Source organism: Rhipicephalus sanguineus, chromosome 6 (assembly GCF_013339695.2).
Source record: "Rhipicephalus sanguineus isolate Rsan-2018 chromosome 6, BIME_Rsan_1.4, whole genome shotgun sequence".
NCBI lineage: Eukaryota > Metazoa > Arthropoda > Arachnida > Ixodida > Ixodidae > Rhipicephalus > Rhipicephalus sanguineus.
Window position 1 is genome coordinate 76,416,477 of NC_051181.1, and position 24,106 is coordinate 76,440,582.

At 48.6% G+C, this 24,106-nt stretch overlaps 1 long non-coding RNA gene across 2 annotated transcripts in view; it reads left to right on the plus strand.

The window, feature by feature from the left end:
- LOC119397931 (uncharacterized) overlaps positions 1-24,106 on the plus strand; it is a 452,016-nt gene that overhangs the window by 18,875 nt on the left and 409,035 nt on the right. Inside the window, exon 2 of one of the 2 annotated variants that reach the window (XR_007416537.1) lies at positions 1,733-1,796. The exons of the other annotated variant lie outside the window; for it this stretch is intronic. This is a non-coding gene — a long non-coding RNA (uncharacterized LOC119397931). The remainder of the gene's footprint in view (positions 1-1,732; positions 1,797-24,106) is intronic. 2 annotated transcript variants of the gene reach the window in all.

Genomic DNA, 24,106 nt, shown 5'->3' on the forward strand with positions numbered 1-24,106 from the left:
GTCGACGTTCCGCAACACCGACCTCGGGCATGCTACCGAGCTCGCGTCCTGGAACGCGATGATGAACACTACGCGCGTCGTGTCTACCCTCTAGCCTGGCCGTTAATTCTCACAGGGCGAGCGGGGAACGCGATCGACAGGCGCGCGAGAAGAGGGCAGCGTAGGAGAGGAGAGAGAGGGGGAGGAGACGCGCATGCGCTGGTGCTGGCGCTCATTGCTGCGTTGCGCAGGAGAGAATTTCGGCATGTCGAGCCCACATTTCAGAGAAGTCAACTGAAGCAAGCGCTGGGCTGAACGCCCGCAGCGCTCTTCCCGCGGAGAGGAGACTAGAGGAGGAGAGTAGCGCATGCGCCGCAAGAGCACAAACGAGAACGCAGGAGAAGCGTAAGCAGGTGCTGGGAGAGAAGAGTAACGCGCAGCTGTTGGAGAGAGGGAAGGGGGAAAGTTGCGTATGCGTGGTGTGAGTGCGAACGCCCAGGCCGCGGGACATACCCCCGAGCAAGAGATGCTTCGCATCTAAAAATTGACGACGACCTCTTGGTTAACGCCAGCTGGGACACCCTGTAAGTATGAGCGACGATAAGTGGCGAATCCCTATTTGACGTTTCTCTCCGGATTCATTTCCCTCAAATTATCATACGCAATTTTTTAACATGAAAGTGTTTCATGCCGGGTCCACCAAGAGTTTCATGACGTATTTCCGTCACGGAAGTACGTCAGCAAAATGAACTCCATCAGATCGCAAAGAACAAAATTGAAAAAGTTCCGTTTACAGGAGTCGAACCCATGACCTCTCGTTCCGCGACGATGGCTGGTGGGCGTTTAGGCCACTGAGCTACCACCAAACACATTACGCAGGCTACATGAACGCGCCTTTTATCTTTCACGCTTTCCTTTCACAGTGCTCTTCGATGGATGGACGGATGCTATGAGCGTCCCCTTTATAAAAAGGGGCGGTGACATCTGTGGCACCATGCTCAAAAAAAAAACACGCCGTTGCTACGACCATCCCATTCGACGCGTTTCCAATACAAGTTTAATTTCGTCAACGCTGTAAGACACCGTGAGGTGGCAGCTTTAGCTCAGTCCTCGTAAGGTCCCTAGATAAAAAAACTTGTTTTATCTAGGGACCTTAAGTCCTCGCTCATAGCATCCATCCATATCGAAAAATAGCTCTCCGACACTCGCATGGCTGCCGCACCGCGTTCCCCGCTCGCCCTGTGAGAAGTAACGGCCAGGCTAGAGGGAATTCGACACGACGCGCGTAGCGTTTCTCTTCTCATTTCACGACGCTTTGAAGGAGTGCATATCGAGTATCAGTGTTTATTATGTGCTTGTTGATGCCATCTTTGCGCGGGATTCACCATATGCGGTGTCCACGTATATGTTAAGAACTTCAGCTACCGCAAGGGTTAAATCCTGATCATGGGCGTTAGTCGTCGGTAGGGAGATGTGCCATTAGGCGTCAACGTTAGTGAGACTCGTCCACATCAAGCGGTGCCATATCAAGCGGTGCCAAAGAACAGTGGACATTGTACAAGCTCTCGTATACCGATGCACTATAAACAATAAACTACTTCTCTGACGACACGTTTAACTTTCGCGTAATAACCATTCCTATGACGGAGGGATCAGCCATCATTTTTTTATGCAGGACTGTTCACGCTAGGGTTTTAGAACAGACTAATTTTAGCGTTTGCTCTAAACGTTGACGCTTTCATCATTTTTACAGGGAAGCCCCCTTCCGGGGAGCACCGCTTTCACGTGCACTGTAAAGGCTCGCCAGGTAGCCGGAGGTGAGTGTTCACCCTCAGCGAATCACCTTGCTCCATGCATGTCCAAAAGTGTAATTGCGGAAGCTAAGAGGAGCAAGTGTATTTGAACTTTTGTTCATATCAACGGCGTCGTATCCGGCAGCGAAACTAAAGAATTCAGTGAGGTATAGTCGTGTTTCTTTTAACTGGCATGTAGAACTCACAAGGAAACAGGGAAAAATATTTGTGTTAGGGACAAGTCGTCGCCTGAGGGAGGCGAACCGACGACCTATACGAATAACGTCGCAGCCGTACCAATCGCGTATGCCATGCTGCTTCGGCCGTTTCTTTGTATTCCTAGTTTACTCTCCCTAAGTGTTTCCCTAGTGGGGGAAGAAACCCGGTCAGCTATATTGTCGACTGTGTGTGTATGTGTGTTTGGAAGGGGGGCGAGGTAGCGTTGCCGCAGCGAGTACAATGCCTGTTTAATTGGAGACACATGGCAGAGGCCCTGGCCCTGCAATGCACGTATTCGGGCTGACCATGTAGATGATGATCTGGAGAAGAGGGAAGGCAGGAGGGTCTCATTCTCGGAAACGAAGAGGCTCAGCGCCCCACCCCCCGCCCTCCTGCCTCTGATATTTTTTTCCAACGTACAGCTTCCGTTGCGTTTAACCATGACTGTGATCGGCGCACGCAACAGCGCCATTTAGCACCAATTCTTACTAAACGCGAGGCATTTCTTAGGGAACATTACCTATATAGCTTCTTTACCTGTATAGACGCTGGTTGCGTGTCAGCTAGCCGTGAACACACATCTCTTCTTTGTACTCAGTATTACTATAATCCTGGGAATACCAGCGAGACCAATTTACCGCTCCTAAATTATGGTGCGGCGTTTTTCTTCAAAATCGTCCAAGCTAAACTGAGTATACAAAAACTGAGTTCTGCTCAGGCGTTCCTTTATGTTTACTGTGTTTCGCTAAGCCTTCTCGCCTATTTCCAGGCATCTTGCTCAGTTAATGAGTGATTGATGAGGGATGCGAACTCGCATGCTGCAGTGCAGCCTACCAACACTCACGTCGCCGCAAATGTAGTGATACTCACAACCTCCCTTCCCTTCCTATTTTGCTTCGCGGCTCATTCACAGCGGATACAGTCGAGGCAACGCCCGCTGCTTACCTGGCTCATGAACTGATGTCCCGTGCCGTGCATGCTGTGCGACATGTCAAGCACACCGGAGCGTATCCAGAAATATCATCATTATTATATCATGAATAAATTTTCATGAACTTTCAGTTATGAATAAAAAGCAGCGCTCTGTGTCTTCCGTCTCTTTCTTGTCTTCGTTTTCTTGTGCACTGTTTTTTAATTATTAAGTATACCCATAAATGTTCAAAAGGTGTGTGTGTGCGAGTGGGGGGGGAGAGAGTTCAACCACCCTTTATGTATGTAGGTGCGTGTGCTTGTGTGCGCATATTGCCACGGACGTTTCTTGCTTCATTTTGATGCATTCGGGTTTCATCCACAAAAACTGTTAACAACGATCGGCGCAGACTGCGTCGCAATGTTCGGGAAGCTTCTCGATTGCTCGAGATCATTCTGTTGAGACTACGTGCAGGACGCGAACAGTCAAGTTTATTCGAGAGCTTGCGCGAGCACCAGCGATAACGCTGGAAGGTTCGATGACTGGCGTATGAAAGACGACGCGTTACAGCGATGATCAGATTACCGACGGCGGACGCTTTGTTCGCCGCTATCAGTCTACGATGCGTATTGCTTGTACCTTGACCTTTCACGTTCCGGACTAAAGCTCGCCCCAATGAAGACTTTCGTCTTGAACCCGCTAACTGCTGCCTTCTTCAACGTCACGACCACGTGAAAATATATACACCTGCAAAATTATAAAAATTGGGCGGGGGGGTCAAAGCGAAGTATTCCTATACTCGGGGACAACTTTCTGTGGCAATGAAGGGAAATCTACAGAGCCACAATGCACGTATCCTACCGCTAATGAATGTAGTCCCACGACTGCGTCCGTATTTTCTGCGTGAGATATATAAAATACTCCTTCATTTTCTACATGTAGCTTTTTGAGACGGAACGCAGCGCACATGAGCCAGATATTTGTATTTCTTTTACTTTATACGTTGTCACTTTGCGTTTTTGCGAGCGTGAAAAAGTCGCGCCTTTTACCCGTACCTTAGACGCTAAGCAGCGTTTCCGTCGAAATGCAAGGCTGGCCATCACTTTCCACGGCGTTACACGAGACGCGCGCCAAACCGGACTACTTCGAGTTGCGCCTTTTCCTTTCCTCAACCTCTCCTCCTCCTACTTCGCGTAGCAGTACATGTGCAGACGCTCCGCCCCCCGTAGCTTTCCCTTCATTGCCAGAGAAAGTTGTCCCCGAGTATAGTATGGCAGGAATATGGGATATTCAAAGTGTGTAGTGCCGTCTGTCTTCGGTGCCGTCAACGCCGTCCGCCATGTGCTTTTCGGTGCGGAAACGAAACCAGTCGAGTATCACAGCATTTCTGGTTCTAGCTGCCGGTTTCGTCGTTATTCTCCGATGACTTCCCAATGCTTCGTGCGCTCTTCTGGGAACGAGAGAGATGTGGCGATGCCGGCTACAAGGTAACCCTTATTTTAATTGAATCTGTTCATTACTTGAACGAAGAAAGAAAAAAATTAGCCGCGTATCTGCGTGCTTCGCTGCAAATGTCGTCTAAAGACGATAGAAGAGGCGCTGCGTGAGATATGGACGCCATCTGGCAATACGTCGGGAAACATGAGTGCTGTGTTGCGGGCTGGTAGTCCCGGCGCAGCGGCAGGCGAAGACCGGCGGTGACCAACGCGACCGGTGGGGACGCCGGCCAGCCCGAACACGCTGCTTGGCGCGATGCGCCGAAGGAGAAAAAACGTCCGCACTCAACGAGTACTCTCCACAAACTCTCTTATTTACACGTCGCCTGGGTAAAACAGGAATGCCAGAGCGGCGCCCCCTGTCATTCGTACAATGCAATACTGAACCGAAACCGAAACACAACATGAGCTTGTGCAGGGGGCACGGAGGAAGACAAGTTTCAGCGCAGTCGCATTTTCAGCGCACCTTAAGAAACTAGGGTTGTAACATGGTAGGGCGAGTAGGGCCAGAAGGACCGTCACGACGAAAACCTGCCTCCTCAGTCGTATCCCCTGGAACGTTGGTGTGCTTCGCGTTCCCTCCTCCGCTCCTGGCCTTTCCACAAAGCTACTGCCTAAGTACGAAGGCCCCCTACCGCGTCCTACGTCAAGCATCCCCAGTTAACTATATTATTGAGCCTGTTCAATCATCTACGGACCGCCATCGTCGCTGGCCGCGAGACTGTTCACGTCGATCGACTGAAGCCGCATTATGACCCACCCGTTGTACCTGTTCCTTAGGTCGCCAGGATGGCTCCTTTTCCGCGGGTAGTGATTTGTAACATGGTAGGGCGCAGGCAAGAACGCCTGCGAAAGAAGAAGACGAAGACGGTTGTTGTTGGCGCTCGCGCTTGCTCGGCTTGGACCGCTGATCGCTTCAGCTGTGGCAATCTTTTAATAAACGCGTTGCTGTCTCAACGTTAAACGCATACCATTAAGGTCTTTAAAATTGCGTATCTGTGTATATTCTATTAAAGGAACACACCACCTAATACTCACCTAATGATGTTTACGCCTCAGATATGCGTAATATTTACTTTTTGATCGACAACGTTCACAAGTATGAACAGCCGTACCAGTTCAAGATGGGTGGGCGGTAAGCAAGTGGTTCAACTTTGGCCGGTTGGCTGAATCGGGTGACGTGCCGACAAACAGAAAGACAGACCAAAATTTCTGCGTTTAAGTTCCCCAAGAAAGACTATCGTTTTAAAAAGCATCGACGGGAACTGGTTTCGTCGATTAGGTCGTCACTGCGTGATCGGCACGCGCCACATCGTGCCGATCACTTGTTCTTATTATTTGTTATTAAAATATTAAAATATTTATAAGGAGTAGTGGCGAGCACTAGTTCTTATTAAATGTGAAGCATTTCTTAGCGAGCCAAAGACACTTTGAGAGTGTATATTTACATATCTATCTATCCGCCCGTGACTTTGTGCTCCCGTGGCCGTTTAACTTGATGTGCCCTAAAGTTGGTATGGTATTGCATGAGTACATGACGAACGTAAATGGCAGGTTGCTAAACGAACGTCACCTCATCCATGTCATCTACGGCGTGATTTGCATGAAACCGTCTTGGTGCTGCCGCAGCCACTTGTATTTGCATTTGTGCATGCCGATCATTGACAACATCTTAACGACCAAACCGAAGCTTACCTGCCACACGGCTCCAAAGCGCCTTTGTTCCTTAGCCTGTAGTTCAGCTGAAGCCCCAGGTTGAACCATGGGCGTCAGCCCAGCTCAGATTTCAGCCGATGACAATCCGTTTCCACTAAGACGGAGCAACCGGCAAAGGCTGCCTTCTGAGCGTTGGAGATATACCACCATTTTTTATCTAGTTGTGAAGGAAGTGTGGAATTGGTATCTGGAATGCGGCACTTAGAGTACATCGCTGTCGAGTGATGAATTGGTAGTGACGTCACCATGTTACTGCGCATGCGCATCTTGGTGTGTATATATTCTCGCTCATGTCCTAGCTGTACGAGGGTCAATGTTTGTCGTAGGCTGCCAGCATGCAGCATTGTTAATAAAGCCATTCCTTGAAACCTATGCCTCCCTCCGCGGCTACAAGTACCGAGTGAAAAGTATCACTGTGGTCGAAAAGAAATGTATAGACGCAAAACTTATCTGTGCTTGTTTAGACCTTTTTATTTTTTATTATTATTATTTTTTTGCCACGGTGCATGCAATTCGGTTGATAGTGGGTGTTCAGTTTGTTTGCATCGCCTCACTTCAGTGTCAGTTACTTCCTTGTCACTCGAATCTCGAAGAACTATACTGGAACTTTCTGCCGTTTTAGCGGATGGAATCACTGCGGTATTATTGCGTGCTTGGGGCGTGTACAGGTGAGGCTCGTGAAAGCCGCTGGCGTCCCTCGGCGTTCGTGGCCGGCAAAGTACCCCGGATGGAAGCCGACAGCCAAGGGGCACCGCCCTTTTATTCGTCATGCCCCGCCACGGTGGTCTAGTGGTTATAGCGCTCTACTGCTGACCCGAAGGTTGCGGGATCGAATCCGGCCGCGGCGGCTGCATTTTCGATGGAGGCGAAAATCTTTGAGGCCCGTGTACTTAGATTTAGGTGCACGTTAAAGAACACCAGGTGGTCGAAATTTCCGGAGCCCTCCACTACAGCGTCTCTCATAATCATATCGTGGTTTTGGGACTTTAAACCCCAGATATTATATTATTTTGTTCGTCACCGCAAGGAAAGAAATGTATGCAGCAATGTATTTGTAAACACTGCATCAGCATTTCTGGCTGCGGATATTGTGTATTATGCTCTGGGTGCGCGTCGGTTGGGAATAAGAATATATTGCGCACACTTACTATCTGCAGGCCATTTTGCATCTCTATAGAACGAAATAAGCAAGACTTATGTGGCTTTATTCTCGGCACGATGGTCATTATGACTACGTATATTCTGTCGATGAACGTGTCTTCTTTTTGTCTTTTTAACAGCACTGCGATTGAGTGCATAGACTTTTCTACAACAAAGTTTTGGTTCAGTCGCCAGCCCCCTCCGATGCCTGTTCAAGTATACTCGCATGCTTTTCGTATAAAACCGACCGAGGATTGCCTCGAGCTATTAAAATTTCAAGGCAGTCATAACAGCGCGAGAAATGCGCGAAACGAATCGATCTGATTGACAAAGACACGTGCGGTACGGGATATGAATAAACGATGTCATAGAGCGCACCGTTTTCAACCTTGATGTCGATGTTTATGAGATAGATCAACGCGGTTTGAGCGATCTCTGTCGTGACAAGCCGCTTCAGCAACAGCGTACATATATCCAAGTTCTTTCGTTTTTCACGGTTTTTCGTTTTGTGCCGATCCGACTCGTCTCTCGTTTGCGTAGGGATCAGGTATGCTTGACCGTTACAGGTCCTACGTGGGGAATCGCTTGGCCGTTCGCCGCAAGCACGATTCGACTTCGGCGTTTTGAAATCCTCGCAAGTCGACGCTGCACGTTCGCGACATTTTCTGTCCCGACAGTGTCAGAAGACTAGGTAAGCGCCATCAAAGGGCTTAGACGCGTGCGACTTCTTGGGTACTTACGCTTGTCGCCTTCGGCAGTAAGTGTGGCAGACAACAAACGAGACGTAAAATACAAGAAAAAAAAGTTGGCAAAGCTTGCAATAGGTCGCACAAGGCTTGAAACATCGAACCTGGACGATTCTGAAGTCCAACGCTGGTTGCTTCTATATTGTTGCTAGGGTTTAGGTAGCTCCATCACGACACTGCAGGCCCAAACTCCAGAACCGAGCGTTTCAAGCGAGCGTCGGCACCTCCGGTCGAAACTCGGGCTCGTTGTCGCTCATACTCGGGTTGCCGATATGCTGGATCCGGCGTAAAGCCGCGCATGCGTGCAGCAGTCGACTCACGTTCACGGCTGGCGTAGTTCCGAGTTTTGCATCGTCGCCGCCTTTCGTTCTCAGCAGCTTTGGCTGCGTACTCGGGATCACCTTGATGATGTCGCTGCCTTTCCGCATAGCAGCGGCCTTGCTTCGCGAAGCGCAGCCTCTTCTTAGGAGTACGAGTATGAAGTATCCGCGGTCGTTCCCAGGGGTTGCTGCAGAGCAGGGGGCGTAGCCGGGGGCGGGGGGTGGGGGGGAGTTCAACCCCCCCAAATTTCTCGATATGCCTGCGTATATATACACGCACACATACAAATAGCACGCACGAACATACATAAAGTATGGTTGACCCCCCCCTACCCCCCCCCCGAAAATATTCCTGGCTACGCCCCTGCTGCAGAGCGAGCGCGGTGACGCGCTCGCTTATCTAGCTGTTGCGCAAATGTGGCACATACTCGTGATGATAACCAGTTCTTGTGCTAATTGTTGCTTTTGCAACGACGGCGGAGCCCTCTGCGCCAGGAAAACTAACTAGCACAGCTTCAGGAGGCAAGAACTGCGGTGCCAGCGAAATGTCTAAGGCCTCAAATTTCCCCGAAGAACGTTATTGATGTCGCCATAGAAGGGATACGGACGCTAGCCCTCGTCCGACACTGGCGCTGCTCTTTCAGCAATTGATGCCCGCATTTGCCGCCGAACTCGGAAAAGTGACGACACCACTTGCTGGACTATCTCTTCGTACCGCCAACGCACAGCACGTCGAGCAGTCCGATGCCTGCACAGCCCGTGTCGTCATTCAGAATGTCGTCTATGTCATCGAATTCATCGTGTTGCCTATCATGTTCTCAAGACGTGATATTAGGCTGGGATTTTTCTCTCTACGCATCATGCGATCATCAATTAGCACCCGCGCCGAAATCGAGTAGTTTCCGTTTTCACCAGATATTATCAATGCCCACACAGACTCTTGTTGTAAAATCGCAGTTTCCGAAGACACCGTTATACCGGCCTGGTCTACTGTCTTGTCAGCATCTCTTGTACTTCTATCAACGACGACACCTTGCTTTTTGCACCCTCTGACCTTATACTTCGCCGCCGATCACTACCACTGGCGTTTGCCGTCCTTCAGTTCAATTCTGGCACCTCTGTGATGTACGTGTCAAACCCAACGGCCGCACCAGTCATCCTGCGCCACCGTAAAAGCCTAGGAAGAGCCGAACCCCTGCCATCTTCTTCAATTTTCAACATCATGGAAGACTCCGCTGACCAAGCCGCCCTTGAGACCTCGCCTCCTCAGTCACTGTCGCGGTCTTTCACACCAACTATTGCAAGCGACCTTACGACGACGCAGCGCGACCAGCTTCTTCGCTTGCTCGAAGGCTTCTCATCCTCGTTTGACTCCCACGCAACGTCGCTTGGTCGCACGACGGCTGTGTCGCACACCATCGGTACTGGAAACCATGCGCCCATTCGCCAGCGTCCTTACCGAGTATCGGTGAGCGAAAGGCACGTTATCGATGAGCAGGTGAAAGACATGCTCCAACGTGGTGTCATTCAACCTTCCAACAGTCCTTGGGCCTCGCCAGTCGTCCTGGTTCGTAAAAAAGACGGTACCATACGATTTTGCGTCGATTATCGACGGCTTAACAAGATTACCCGAAAGGATGTGTATCCGTTACCCCGTATTGATGACGCCCTGGACTGTTTGCAGGGTGCGGAGTTCTTTTCTTCCTTGGATCTCCGCTCTGGCTACTGGCAAGTGCCAATGGCTGACGCTGACTGTTCGAAAACGGTGTTCGTAACACCAGACGGATTGTACGAATTCACTGTAATGCCGTTCAGTCTCTGCAACGCGCCCGCGACCTTTGAACGCGTGATGGACGGCATCCTGCGCGGACTGAAGTGGCGCACTTGTCTCTGCTATCTTGATGACATTGTCTTCTTTTCCCCAGATTTTTCGACTCATCTGCACCGTTTACATCAAGTTTTGACCTGTCTCCAGAATGCTGGCCTCCAGCTTAACTTGAAAAAGTGCCAGTTTGCGGCTCGAAAACTGACTATATTAGGCCACGTTGTCTCCAAAGAAGGCATTCTCCCCGACCCTGCTAAACTCCGGGCCGTATCCGATTTCCCAAAGCCCACTACTCTGAAAGCACTATGCAGCTTTATTGGCCTATGCTCCTATTTTCGACGCTTCGTTCGCAATTTCGCTAATGTCATCTCACCCCTGAATGCACTTCTCCACGGCGACAATGAACTGTATACCTGGTCGGAAGCCTGTGATCACGCGTTTACGACTCTTCGCCGCATGCTTACATCTCCGCCAATCTTGCGCCACTTTGATCCCAGCGCACGGACAGTAATTCACACTGATGCCAGTGGTGTTGGCCTTGGTGCTGTGCTCGCACAACGTAAGGACGCCAACACCGAATACGTGGTCGCCTATGCCAGTCGTGTGCTCACGAAACCTGAGACCAATTACTCCGTCACAGAAAAAGAGTGCTTGGCTATCATATGGGCTCTTCAGAAATTTTGCCCCTATCTTTAAGCTCGTCCTTTTGACGTCGTAATGGACCACCACGCTCTTTGCTGGTTGTCGAACCTGAAGGATCCGTCAGGCCGCCTCGCTCGTTGGGCTCTCCGAATCCAGGACTACGACATCCGTGTCGTCTATAGCTCTGGCCGCCGACACTGACGCTGACGCCCTTTCGACACTCTGACGCTGACGCCCTTTTTCCCCTCATCTCAGACGACATCACTTCTACTCGCGATCAAGATATGTCGTCGCTTGACATCCTGGACATGGCCTCAGAACAACGAAACGACCCATGGATCGCCACCATTTTGAACTTTTTGTCAAGCCCTCCGACAGCGTCGGCACCTCGCGCACTGCGACGCCAGGCACAGCATTTCGCTATCCGCGACGGACTTTTATATCGCCGCAACTACCACAATGACGGCCGCACATGGTTGCTAGTCGTACCCCGTAATCTTCATCAAGAATTGTGCTCGCTTTCCACAATGACCCACAGTGTGGTCACGGTGGAGTGTCTAAGACGTACATGTGGCTCAGTCGTCTGCAAGTACGTCCGCTCTTGCATCCCCTGCCAACGACGCAAACCAGTCTCGCACCTCTCCAGCCACTCCCATGCCCGCCCCTCCCGTTTGACCGCGCAGCATCGATTTATACGGGCCCCTTCCATGCACTGGTACTGGAAACCGTTGGGTTGTCGTTGCCGTAGATCATTTGACAAGGTATGCTGAAACCGCGGCCTTGCCTGCTTTAACAGCAAAGGAAGTTGCATCGTTTATTCTACACAACCTCATTCTTCGCCATGGCGGACCTCGTGAACTCCTGAGTGATCGGGGACGTGTATTCCTCTCGGACGTGCTGCAATCCCTCCTATGTGAATGCCAAATTATTCACCGCACTTCTAGCGCTTATCACCCACAGACCAGTGGCTTAACTGAACGATTTAACCGGACCCTTGGTGACATGTTGTCTATGTACGTTGCCTCAGACCACTGCAATTGGGATGTTTTACTTCCGTTTGTCACATACGCGTACAACACCGCCTGCCAAGCCACTACCGGATTCTCACCATTCTTTTTGCTTTATGGCCGCGAGCCCTCCAGAACGATTGATACAATTCTCCCGTATCACCCAGACCCTGCCGACTGCCAACTTGTGTCTGAGCTCGCCCAGCACGCTGAGAGATGCCGACAACTTGCCCGACCTTTCACCTATGATGAACAGTGTCGCCAAAAACTGCGCCATGACTCCAAGCCACCCCCGGACCCTTTTCCTATCGACTCCCTCGTGTGGCTTTGGGTGCCTCCAGTTGCTGCTCCCGGCCTTTCATCTAAGCTCCTTCCAAAGTACCACGGACCCTACCGCGTGGTTGCGCAAACCTCCCCTGTCAATTATGTGGTCGAACCCGTTACGCCATCTTCCGATCTCCGTCGTCGCGGGCGAGAGACAGTCCACATTGACCGCCTCAAGGCATATTATGATCCTCTGACCTCTATCTAAGTGAGGGTGATTGTGAGGAAGAAGATCGGCAAGCATGAAGGCCCATCGCCATCGGCTGGCACAGACCGTCAGTTCGCTCTCTGGCTACGCTCTGGTTCAATGGTTCAATGGGACACCTCTTTTGTGGTAATGGGCATAACACAACGGAGGCGTTGTCAACAGTGATTTAAATATTTATTTCCCAACTGTTTCGTAAGGGGTCCTCCCTTGACTCATCCCCTGACGAAGGGAGGACCCCTCCCGGAACGGTTGGGAAATAGATATTTGCATTTCTGTAGAACGCACCTCCGATGTGTTATACCCATATATATACATATATATATATATTCGAGGAAAGGTGTCGCCGGATCCGGGAGTAATAGCAAAAGCAAGGTGTTTGACGCACAAGTGAAAAGAAGCTTTAATGGACGTTTCGGCCGTGGGCCAGGCCTTGCTCGCTGACTACGTAGTCAGCGATCTTGGTGCCGTGATGACGGCGGCCAGGAGCTGAGCTAACAGGAGCGACGTGATAATTCACGGCAGATGTTCTTTCAAGCATGGTGGATGGACCGAGATATCTGTGAATAAATTGTTCGCAGAGCCCCGGTATGCGAAGAGGTGTCCACAGGGGAACTTCGTCGCCTGGGCGGTACGAAACAACTGTTCGTATCGAACATACGTTGCTGGGTTTCGTGCTGCATGGGTGGAAAGAGGGACACTTACGATATCACAAACGGAACACAACCAAAATAAGTGGGCGCATCACAACGAACTTTCATCGTGGTCTGAATGGTAGTGGTGTTCGCGCAGGAAATTTGTCGACAGTGGACGACACGGCAGGAAACTTCTGCGAGGGACGCAGATGGGACAGAGTGCAGACAAGAAGGTAGGGTCCAGAACAAAGGACGGTGCACGCGCGTACACAACGAAAAACAGGCTGTAATTTTTAGTGCATTGTATGGCAGTATTGTAGGCAAACGTAACGAAGGAAGTAGTGTCCCAGTTCTCGTGATCGGGCTGAACACACAGAGATCATGTCTGACAAAGTTCAATGAAAATGCTCGGTGAGGCTATTGGTCCGTGGATGATATGGCGAAGTGGTCTTATAGATGTTGTAAGGGACATCTAGGACTTCAGCAAGAACATGGGAAAGAAATGTGTTGACTCGGTCACTAAGGAGAACACGAGGGCGCCGTGCGCAGTGTAATTGCACGCAGGATAAACTCGGAGACATCGCGAGCAGCGCTAGAAAGAAGAGCTGCCATCTCGGCGTAGTGATTTAGGTGGTCTACAAGAGTAACAATTCAACTGTGAACGGCGAGTGTACGCGGAAGAGGTCTGTTTTAGTATGGCATCATGTTGGTACCACGTTGGTATGTTACGTTGCTATGGTACGATATGAATACCTTAATTGATGTCCTGAGGATTCAGTCCAGGACTGATGCGGCCCGCTCCTACGTCAGTACAGAAACGCCAAGCCCATGAATTAGAAGAGAGCGGACGAGCACGCTAGAGGTTGTAAAGTGCCGGCGGGAAGACATGTCTAACGTTTTCGGTGATCACATGAGGAATCGACATACTTGGCAACACTAATGAATAGATCAGCCCAGGAGCAGCGACTTTTGATGCGATCGTAGGTTTTGCGAAAACCTATGTGGCCAGCCGTTGGGTCGTCGTGAAAAGCTTGGAATACTTGGAATCGAAGTATGAGAGACGACCGGGACCGGATCGATATCAGACAGGATGGTAAACTTGCCAAAGTAGCGCTCCATCGTGAAGATTGAAACGCATGAGTTGTGGTCTTCAGCGGCTTTTGGGAGCACGAGACAAGCCAATGAGCCGATCGATGATTGTACGGTAGTATGTATCTGCACGTTAGAGCGAGGTGAGGTCTGTGGACTGAAGAAAGTCAGCCGGTGCAGTCAACTCTCTCCGGTCATCTCCATGGTCACTTCGATGAGAGGTGTCGCACAGCAGGAAGGTGTCCCATGGTTATTTGGCGAGAGTGGGCAGCGCGACTACGCGTCAGCATCTTGGTGTTTTCTACCCCACCTATATGTGACACTGTAGTCATACTCCTGCAATCAGAGCCCTCAAGGCCCGAGACATCCAAATTCTTCAGAAAGGACAACCATCAGAGCGCATGATGGTCAGTCACGATTGTAAAATGGCGGCCGTGCAAATAGGGGCAAAACGTTTGTACTGACCAGTGATGAACCATCACTCCTTCAGTGATGCTGTAATTGGTCAATGCAGTAAATGGTGACTGAAGACCATTTACTACAGGATGAATTATTTCAAATGTGGCTCAATTTCGATGTGATATGAAGCGCGTCCTGGCCATCGAGTGAATATCACTATGCCTGAAATGGTATAGAAAATGATGGAAATTATTCGAACAACCCTAAGTGAAAGTACATGAGATAGCTGAAACCGTAGGCATCTGGCGAGAGAAATTATCATGTTATTTATGAGAAATTCGAAATAAAGAAGGTAGGCGCATAATGGGTGCCGCAACTGCGGACGATCGATCAAAGGCACATGAGGGCAGACATCTCGAAGCACTATTTATCCGTGCTTGATAACATCCCGCAGAACTTTTGGCGTCAGCCGACAGATGCGCCACCCCACGGATCGCTTGTTGCAACGGCCAAACTGCACGTGTTAGGCTTCGAGGTTCTGACGCATCTATCGTATTCTCTAGATTTGGTCCCATGAGACTTTTTGCTCTTTCCACATCCGAAGGATTGGCTCGGCGGAAAGAAATGTTCTTCAGATAAAGAGGTTACTTTGGCGGCAAATTACTACTTAGAGGACATCGAGCCATACTTTGTTTCTGAGGGGAAAAAAAACTGGACCACTGACAGCAGTACGTGGAACTGGAAGGAGTGTACACAGTTGAAAAATAAAACATTGTTTTCTACAAACATTGTATTTTAATTTGCTTTTTACCGCACTTATCAAACGACCATCGTAGAAAGCAGCCATTGCCCAAAGGCCGGATGGATGACCACATACATGAAGGAACGTCGTGAATGAAAATTAAAAACAAAGGGGCTTGAGGATTGAACCCTGCAGTATTCCAGATAACACTTCAGGAACTGTAGAGTGATAGCGTCCGGTCAATTGACCAATTAGGAAGCAGTGGAACAAAGATGCGATTAGTGAATGGATGCATAAGCTGTTAGCTTTGATTACTGTTCCTTTACGAGTCACGAGATCAAAGGGCAAAACTGTGGTCGAGAAGGGCACTGCTGTGCTACTTAGCACTTCTTCTTGGGCGGAAACACAAGAGAAAAATTGGCGAAGCTTGCACTGAGCCAAGAAAGCCCTCAAAGAGGAAAACTGGACGATTCCGAGGACTAATTTTGTTGCTTCTAAATTTTTTGTAGGCCTTAGCTAGGTCATACGGGTTATTTCTAGGTTGCTTCTAGGTCATTGGGAGGCTTTAGCTAGATGGTGCTAGGTTGTTTCCCGCTGATTCTCAGCGCAGAGAAGTTCGAGTTAAACCACAGACAGTCACAGGCACGGCACGGATGTCCAAACTTCAGAGAGAGAACCTTGCGCCGAAGCAACGCGTTTGCAACTATCATAGATCTGCGTGCACGTCGTCGTTGGCGTAGGCCTTCCATCAGATCGGGGTCTTCTCGCAGCTGTCTTTACCTTTCCCGTTTCCTAGAATTCTCTCGTTGTAGACACTCGGGGTTTTCGGCTCGCCGCCGTCTCCTCGTAGCCATTTGTGGGGCTAACTGTTGCCTTCTTCATTTTTAGCTGACCACCGGCGAGTAGCGGGATTTGCACAATTTATGTGGCACATACCGCTTATGATGATGATAGTTTTCTGATAGGCGGATCAGTGGCACATACCCGTTTGATGACGATAGCTTTCTTCCTTTTAGTGGACCAGTGGTAAGTAGTGGGATTTACCCAATTTCTGTTGCACATACCCGTTTACGATGATGATGGTTTGAAGATGCGAAATACAAGGAGCGATGTGCTATACAGCTTTGCTGTTAATACAGGTTCATGACAGCAGATCGGTGCTCAGTTGTGCATGTGACCCATCTGAACATGCCGTAGTTATATTGTGAGAACAACATGGTTCGTAGGTAGAAGTTTCCAAATTTCATGAAGGATACCAAGGTCCTCAAATATCAAGTATTTTCACAAAGGGTACCAAGGAGCTCAATATTCCAAAATTCACGTAAATTTTCCCAACAAGTAATCGTGCTAGCAGATACTGCTCTCATTTTGCTCTCATTTTGAAACTGCCATGCGGCAGTGTGGCTGCTTTCATCTACACTTCTTGAGGAAGCTTACTGCTTAAAAGACATAAAAAGCATCCAATCCCTGATTAAGTTTTGAAAAGTCTGCTTTGTTGTAATCGCTAATACACTCGCCTGAAGGCTGACTGGTACATGAAGGTTCAGATCAAATAACACCGTTTTATGATCACTTAGGCCAGAGGTCTTAAACACGCGGCCCGGGGACCTTTCGCTAGCTGCCCGCCGTGGTCCGGCGCTACGTAGACAGGCTGATAAGACCGTCACAATGTTCGGAAGTATCTATTTGTGCGAACAACTGCTTTGCTTCCTGAAGGTGAAGATGTCCGGCTGAGGATGAACAGCTGCGATCGACCACGAGGTGCGACTCCACGCAAGAAGCGCAGATGTCAGTCATGTGAAATTATGTTTTAGAACGAAATCTAGGATTTCTTGAGAGGAGAGAAAATAGCGTCATTTTGTGGAAGTTAATGTTGATAAAGTTACAATCACAACCGAGGGACGAAGTTGTTTCCGAGAAGTGTAGCAAATGAAAACAAGAGCAAGTGCGTGAAGGTTTAATTTCAAACAGGCACGCATTAGTGGGTGACGACAACTTCTGAGTAATACCTAGGGTACTCTTTAAAGTAAAATATTTGTTGCTTGCTGCTGATTACTATGGCTCATAAAGACGTTTTCTTTGAAAACACAGGCAGATTAACGAAAGAAGTGTCGGTTAGCGCAAAAGGAGGAAACTTGCACTCTGCTCTTTGAGGGCTCTTCACGGCCCGAGTCAGTGATATTAAAAGATTCGGCAGATTCCACGCGTTGTGGGAATTGGTTTTATGGGAAGCAGTCAGCGAGTACTTCTATGCTGTGTTTTCTGGCTTTGAGCGAAGCGTTACGAGGTTGGTCGACGGGTTTTTGTAAGTGTGGTAGCTGTGTGCGCATCGTGGGCTTTACCAAGGACGTTACAACATTGGCGTTTAAAGGACAACTCATGGTGTGACGTAACGGCAGCTCTGACATACGTCAGTATTATCGAAACGAAGTGTACACCACGGTGCGATGATGTGAATATCATACGTATATTTCGTTAACGTATTTCTCCGGGGTTGGGCAACGCTTGAATGTAGCATGCTGAATCATAAGAATGGAAATGTAATGTTTATTGGACTGTTATAAAAGCGGAGCCAACACTAGAACCACAGACGTTAACCTGACATGACGCCTGTATTGTTGGAGTATATATGTAGTGTTTATTGCTTTGAGATAAAATTTGATAGTCAGCACGGCAACCACAATTGACGTTGCACCGACATTACGCCTGCATGGAGTGTTTTTCCGAGACAGTTCCTAGACCTGGCGTGGCTCTGTGGTAGAATACCTGATTGCCATGCAGAATGCTTGAGTTCGATTTGTGATGTGATTCTAATTTTTATTCTTTCCATTGTTCGGGTCAACGCTGCCGATGTCGGGTTCTCTGAATGCTCTCGCAATAAAATTAGCAATATCTCTTCTCGCCGTTTCTGTGTCGATATAATCTTTCAATCACCTGTGGCACATACCCGTACACCACGGCCCGTTGTATACGTGTATGTGCCACACGTGTCTGTTTAACGACGTACGCGACAGGATTTTCACATTATTAATGTCATGGCCCGACAATCACATTCGTGAAATTCTCTTACCCTCCCTTGCCAATTTTGGTCCTAAGCTACTCAAGCTTCGAACCAAATGCTACTGAAATTCATAATCATTCCTTTCACTGAAGATGTGTGTAAATAGAAAGTGTCTTGGAAGGAAAGTGTCAACAATGCAGGTCTTAACGCCATGAAAAATTTCATTATTGCGACTATTTCTCAAAGGAGATGCTGCTTCAGCGTTGGCCGGTCTTCCAATGCCAGAACGACATTACCAGTATGCCATACACATTCCGCCGAAAGGCTTTGGGAGTAAAACGGCACAGGAGCACGAACACCTTTGCGACTGATTAATATTATTGATGACGCAAGCGCTCTGCGACAATTCTGACACAGTGCACTTCTCCACATTAAAGCCTGTAATCACTCGGTGTGAAAAGATCGCGTTTTCATTCGTGCACTGCGACATCAGCGTTAAAGGGGCTCTGCGACGCTTTTGAGACTCTGTTATTTAGCGCCAGAATGCGTGTAGTTATGAATGCCGAAACGAACGCAATAAGAATTCATTAGTATTCAAAGTTCAAAACTCGAGCAGACGACGACAAGAAACGTTCGCTTTCGCATTTCTCTCTGCGGCTGACGTCAAAGGTCGTTCCCAATTACCACGCGCCTCTTATAGGGACATATTGTAAGTCCCGCCTCATGCATGGTGGCCTTCACACAGTGCTTTGCCACTTTGACGGCGTTGCAACCATGACTACGACGAACCACGTGTGTCACCTAGCAGATTGTCCCATGGTTTGTTGTGTAGTGCAGAAAATGAGTCTGGATGATCTAAAAAACCTTGAGCGCAAGATCTTGCGACGTAGCAATGCCCTGCATATAGTGCTGTATCCAGACATGTCATTGTAAATTGAAAGTGCGTCGGTGAGCCCCGCGCAACGTGAGGATGGCTCCGAGGGCCTGGGCGAAATGATACCGCCCAATGCCTTGGAAGGCGTCGGTTGGTGAGCATTTAGGTTTTTTTAAATGCGAAGCATTTCTTAGCGAACCTTTGGCACTTTGAGCGTTTCTATCTATCTATCTATCTATCTATCTATCTAGCCGCCTACGTCTGGGGGCTCTCATGATGGCCTCGTTAACTTGGTGCAGACCAAAATTGACATGGGAGGATAATATGATTTGACGAATATGACTGTCGGGTCATGATATGAATAAAGTGAAAATCCTGTCGCGTACATCGTCAAACCCTTTCCTCCAGACACGTGTGGCACATACCCGCTTACCACGGGACACGGTGCATGGGTATGCGCCACAGGTGATTGACCGTTTATATCTACCCAGGAACGACGAGAACAGACATTAAATGCTAGAGCGTTAAGAAAAACCGACATCGGGAGCGTTGACCCAACGAATGGAAAGAATGAAAATTAGAATCCCAGCAGGAATCGAACCCAAGCATTCTACGTGGCAATCAGGTATTATACCACAGAGCCACGCCATGTCTATAAACTGGTTTGGAAAAACAGCCTATGCAGGCGTAATGTCGGTGCAACGTCAGTTGTGGTTGTGGTGCTTGCTATCTAATTTTGCAAGAAAGCAGTAAACACTATACATGATACTTCTACGATGCGCATACTCCTACGATACAGACGTCATATCAGATTAACATCTCTGGTTCCAGTGTTGGCTCCGCTTTTATAGCAGTCTAATAAACATTACATTTGTATCCCTATGATTCAGCAAGCTATATTCAAGAATTGCTCGATTCCGGAGGAGTAGATTAACGAAAGTTACGTATGATATTCACATCATTGCACCGTAAAGTGCACTTAGTCCGCCAGAACGACGCAGTGTCCTCTTCATTTCTTACGAGGCTGGGCGATGGCTTCATGCTGACCGAGGATGACGCCAGATTTATTGACAGCCGCTTTGTAGACCAGGCTACGTAGGCCACATACGCCCAGGTAGTCTACGAATACGACAAGCGCCATCCACTGATGTTGGTCTACGTAGCACTATCGAGGCCTACCAGCCTCGACGGCATATACCTCACCAACGCGAAGGGTGAATTCAGATTCCAACATGTCGCCGGCAATATCTACAGACAATTTGTCGACGAAATGACCGAGGCATTCACAATTTCCAAGAGCTGTACTATACCTCAGACTTCTCTACACATGAACCCCTGGTCACCGCGATCACGACCTGATCCGATAGCAAGTCATTACCAGCTGCTGGTGCTCACTGATCACGGGGATGATGACCTTGTTCAAGAACTGTCAAGCACTTCGACACATGCACACGGGTTCGTGAAACGGGCGGGCGTTCTCTGTCATAAGGGAGAAGTATAAGCACTACATATCAGCTTACGGCTTCTGGTGTTGGTATAATACCCACGTTGCCGTTGCCAGCGTTACCGAACTGCAAACAACTCGTTATATAACACATATGCGGCTCTTCGACATATACGTGTGGGTATAAAATTTATACAAATCTTTAGCGTGATTTTGTAACGTTTCGCTCAGTTAAAAAAAATTACGCCACAGTCATCTTCCCACCGCATGCTTCGCATCACATCGACTCGCATGGTACGTGGGATCTGCCGAATTTTTTTTCGTTAACAGCATTGTGCCGAACTGAGCGTTGCTTGTTTTGCAGCTGCCGGTATTGCCGATATTGCCCGATGCCGAAAAAAGCAAAACGCGGAAGAGTATCTTTTGATTACCATTCCCACCAGTTCAAAGCACACCTAGCGTGGTGCCCGTTGTTAGAAACAGAAGTGATTTGTTTCTGAGAAAGCATAAAGGAGGGATTTTATTCTTTTTAGGGCTCAGTAACATGGCCTAGCTACCACCATATGAATATTGCGCAGTACTTGTCGCGTCAAGCCAATCAAAATGCTCTCCCTTTGTCGTCACTGCCACATGACGAAATGTCACTTCCCATAACAAAAATAGCCGATGTGTGTCGCTGTGTTCCGAAAACAAGGTAGTTTATCCGGTGAAATAAAGTTATAACGGCTTCGTTTTTGGCGACGCCACTTGCGCAACGATATCGGCGCATTCCACAGTACCAGAACACGCGTTGAAAACGACAGGCTTAATTTGTGTCGCAGGTCCCCTTTGAGGAATTACCTCGAGATGTTGCAGTTCACCACCATCATACATGCGTCACACAAGTCGAGAGCATTATCGCTGACAATACTGCTGATTTCTTTGAGTCTAGATAGCCTACGCAATCTCCTTTCCACCGAATGGGAAAGCCTAGAGAAGAGTGACTGTAAGGACAGCAGCAGGCAAGGCAGCGGCAGTCAGCTTGCATCCAACTAGCTATCCCACAGTTCCAATGAAAAACAGCCTATATCATACCGTCTGTTTTCGCACAAACTCGGCTGTTGCTTTCCAACACGGCAAGATGTGTGTGTCTCGCACATCAAGGCATCAGTTGATGGAAGCGTGACATGCGGATATGTTCCTGACACAGATCGAGGAAGTGCAACCCAATAATTAACGGTGCTTTTGAAGTACAACCGAATGTCATATGGGGCGCACGACTGTAGTGAAGGATCTCTTGCTCGTGGTGCAAAGATTACCATGCCTCAAGTGCGTGCGACCCATAGAGGATTCCTGGGGGCTGGCACTAATGATTTACGCATCAGTGCAAGTACCACCGTTGTGCATCTATAGGGGCACGACAATGAAGAAACGATGAGTGACTTCAGCCCCCCCACTCGTTCTCGAGTGGGGGGGCTGGCGTCGCTAACTCTGTCCGCCGTGTATATTTATATATTTGATTTGAAGTGACTTTTTATATTCATAGTGCTGATCAGATGACTTGCTTTTCAAAACTGTTTTAAATCAAGGAAAAATATGCACAAACAGATTGTGCAGGCTGGGCCGCCCTATACCGCAACAACACAGCAGTGTTTCAGTGTTTAATAACATTTCGGAAGTATTACCATGTGAGTACACTCAAATTTAACCTGATCATCTGAGAATTGCATCAGCAAACTTCCCAGTCTTAGTTTGTCGTTGTAGACACGATGAGTATGAAGAAACTGTCATGACTGTAGTACCTTAAATTCTCCCTTATTAAACAAAACATGTGGCTGACAAAGCAAGGTACTTCGCAGAAGTCTTCAGGATAAGCCGAGTGCTAATTTCTTTACTGTTAGAGGCATCTAATATAAAGTCTCTTAAGAAGACCAAGTTCAGTCGAATAATACTTAAGCAAACCACATTGAGCTGGTTGTGTGTAGTTATAAGATTATAAATGACTATGAATTTATGTTAGGTGTCGTTCCTTGCCCTCCTACTTTTCCCAGCTTGGGTGGGGGGTGGACGGAAAAGCGGTGAAGCGGCCCTTTAATCCTCCCCTCCGGTTCCTCCAAGTAAAGAGCCTACGTAAACTGTGTAAGCTCAAATTTTCTTAGAAAAAATGTGGGCGATTTTAACGTTAAACTACCCCGCATTGTTTCCGTATAGGTCGTTAGCTCTTAATGATTGGTCGAAATTTTCTGGGTCACACTCACAGCACCTGCTCGTAAAACGACGCAACAAACCACGCGTAAGTGACCCACCGCGTAATTACCACGTACGCATGACTGCGTAAAAAATAATAATAACGAACTTGTAAGCTGGGCTTCTCAATGTGCTCGAGTCCACTGCCTTGTTACAATCCGCCACGATCGCTGCAGGCTACCATATATAACAAGCCAAGTGAAGCAGGCTAATTGGAGAATAAAGTGGGAAACTATTTTAGCTGTCCTGGCTAGGCACAACTAAAATACTGGACACTTCTGCACACTCATCAACTCACAGCAGCTTGAATTTGGATCAGTGGCGGTGCTATTCGTTTTCAAAGAAACTGAATTTCCTGAAAAAGGAGAGCGTTTGATTGGACTATAAAACGTTTACTGGTTCCATATCTGCGTCGCCGTTTACACAAATATCAGGCCAGGCACAACAAAACAAAATCATGACAGATAGCTGTGATGTTATAGAGCCCCTGCTGAGCGATAGCCTCCTCTGCAATGCTCGAGCGCAAGACGCACAAGCGTGGTAGGCAGCCCGCACCGCAGGTAGCCTACAGTGCGTGGTCATGACACACGGATGACAGTTGTCACAGCAGAATCGTAGAACAAATCTTATTACAAAATTACGTTATCGCTGCGTTCAAGTAAAACTTTGCCTGACTTGTTAGTTTCCCAGTCAGCAGCCGACAATAACCACTGTCGAAATTGGGGGGGCTCCGCCCCTCCGACATTTCTCAGTGGGGGTGCTAGCGCCCCCCCTTGCCCCCCCCCCCGGTAGATACGCCTAATAATCAGTCGACTACTTATGCCTTCCTTCAAACGTTCCGAGCCTCAGGGGTAAGTAACAACAGTTGCTGCTACGGGTGAAGCATTTTGGACAGTGGCATTCACGATATAATTGTTACCAAGGGCTTGCCATGATACCTGGGCATCAAAATGCATTGGATCAATGCAAATAGATAACACTTTGATAGTGTGTTCGGGTTCAGGATTCGCTCCAGAAAGAATGACGCAGCACACAGGTGGACAAGCACACGTAAGACCTCTTTACACACACGAAATGACTCAACGAATAGTGAAAGTTACATTGAGATTAACGGCTGCTACGGGAAATATTCAAGCAGTGGCGTACAGTTTGTTGTCGGAGCCGACGGGGTTGCCGAGTCGAAGGCGTCGTGCGTAGACCATCTGTCGATGCCGTAGCTCGGTGCTTGGTCTGCGCGCGTGATGTCACGGAGGTCTACTCCGCGGCCGTTAATGCCAGGACTCTGCGCCCAAGGCACCCGCTCCACGGTTGACGCCCTCGGCTCATGCGTGCTCGTGGGCCGAACTCTGAAGGTGCCCGCCTGCACACGGTGTC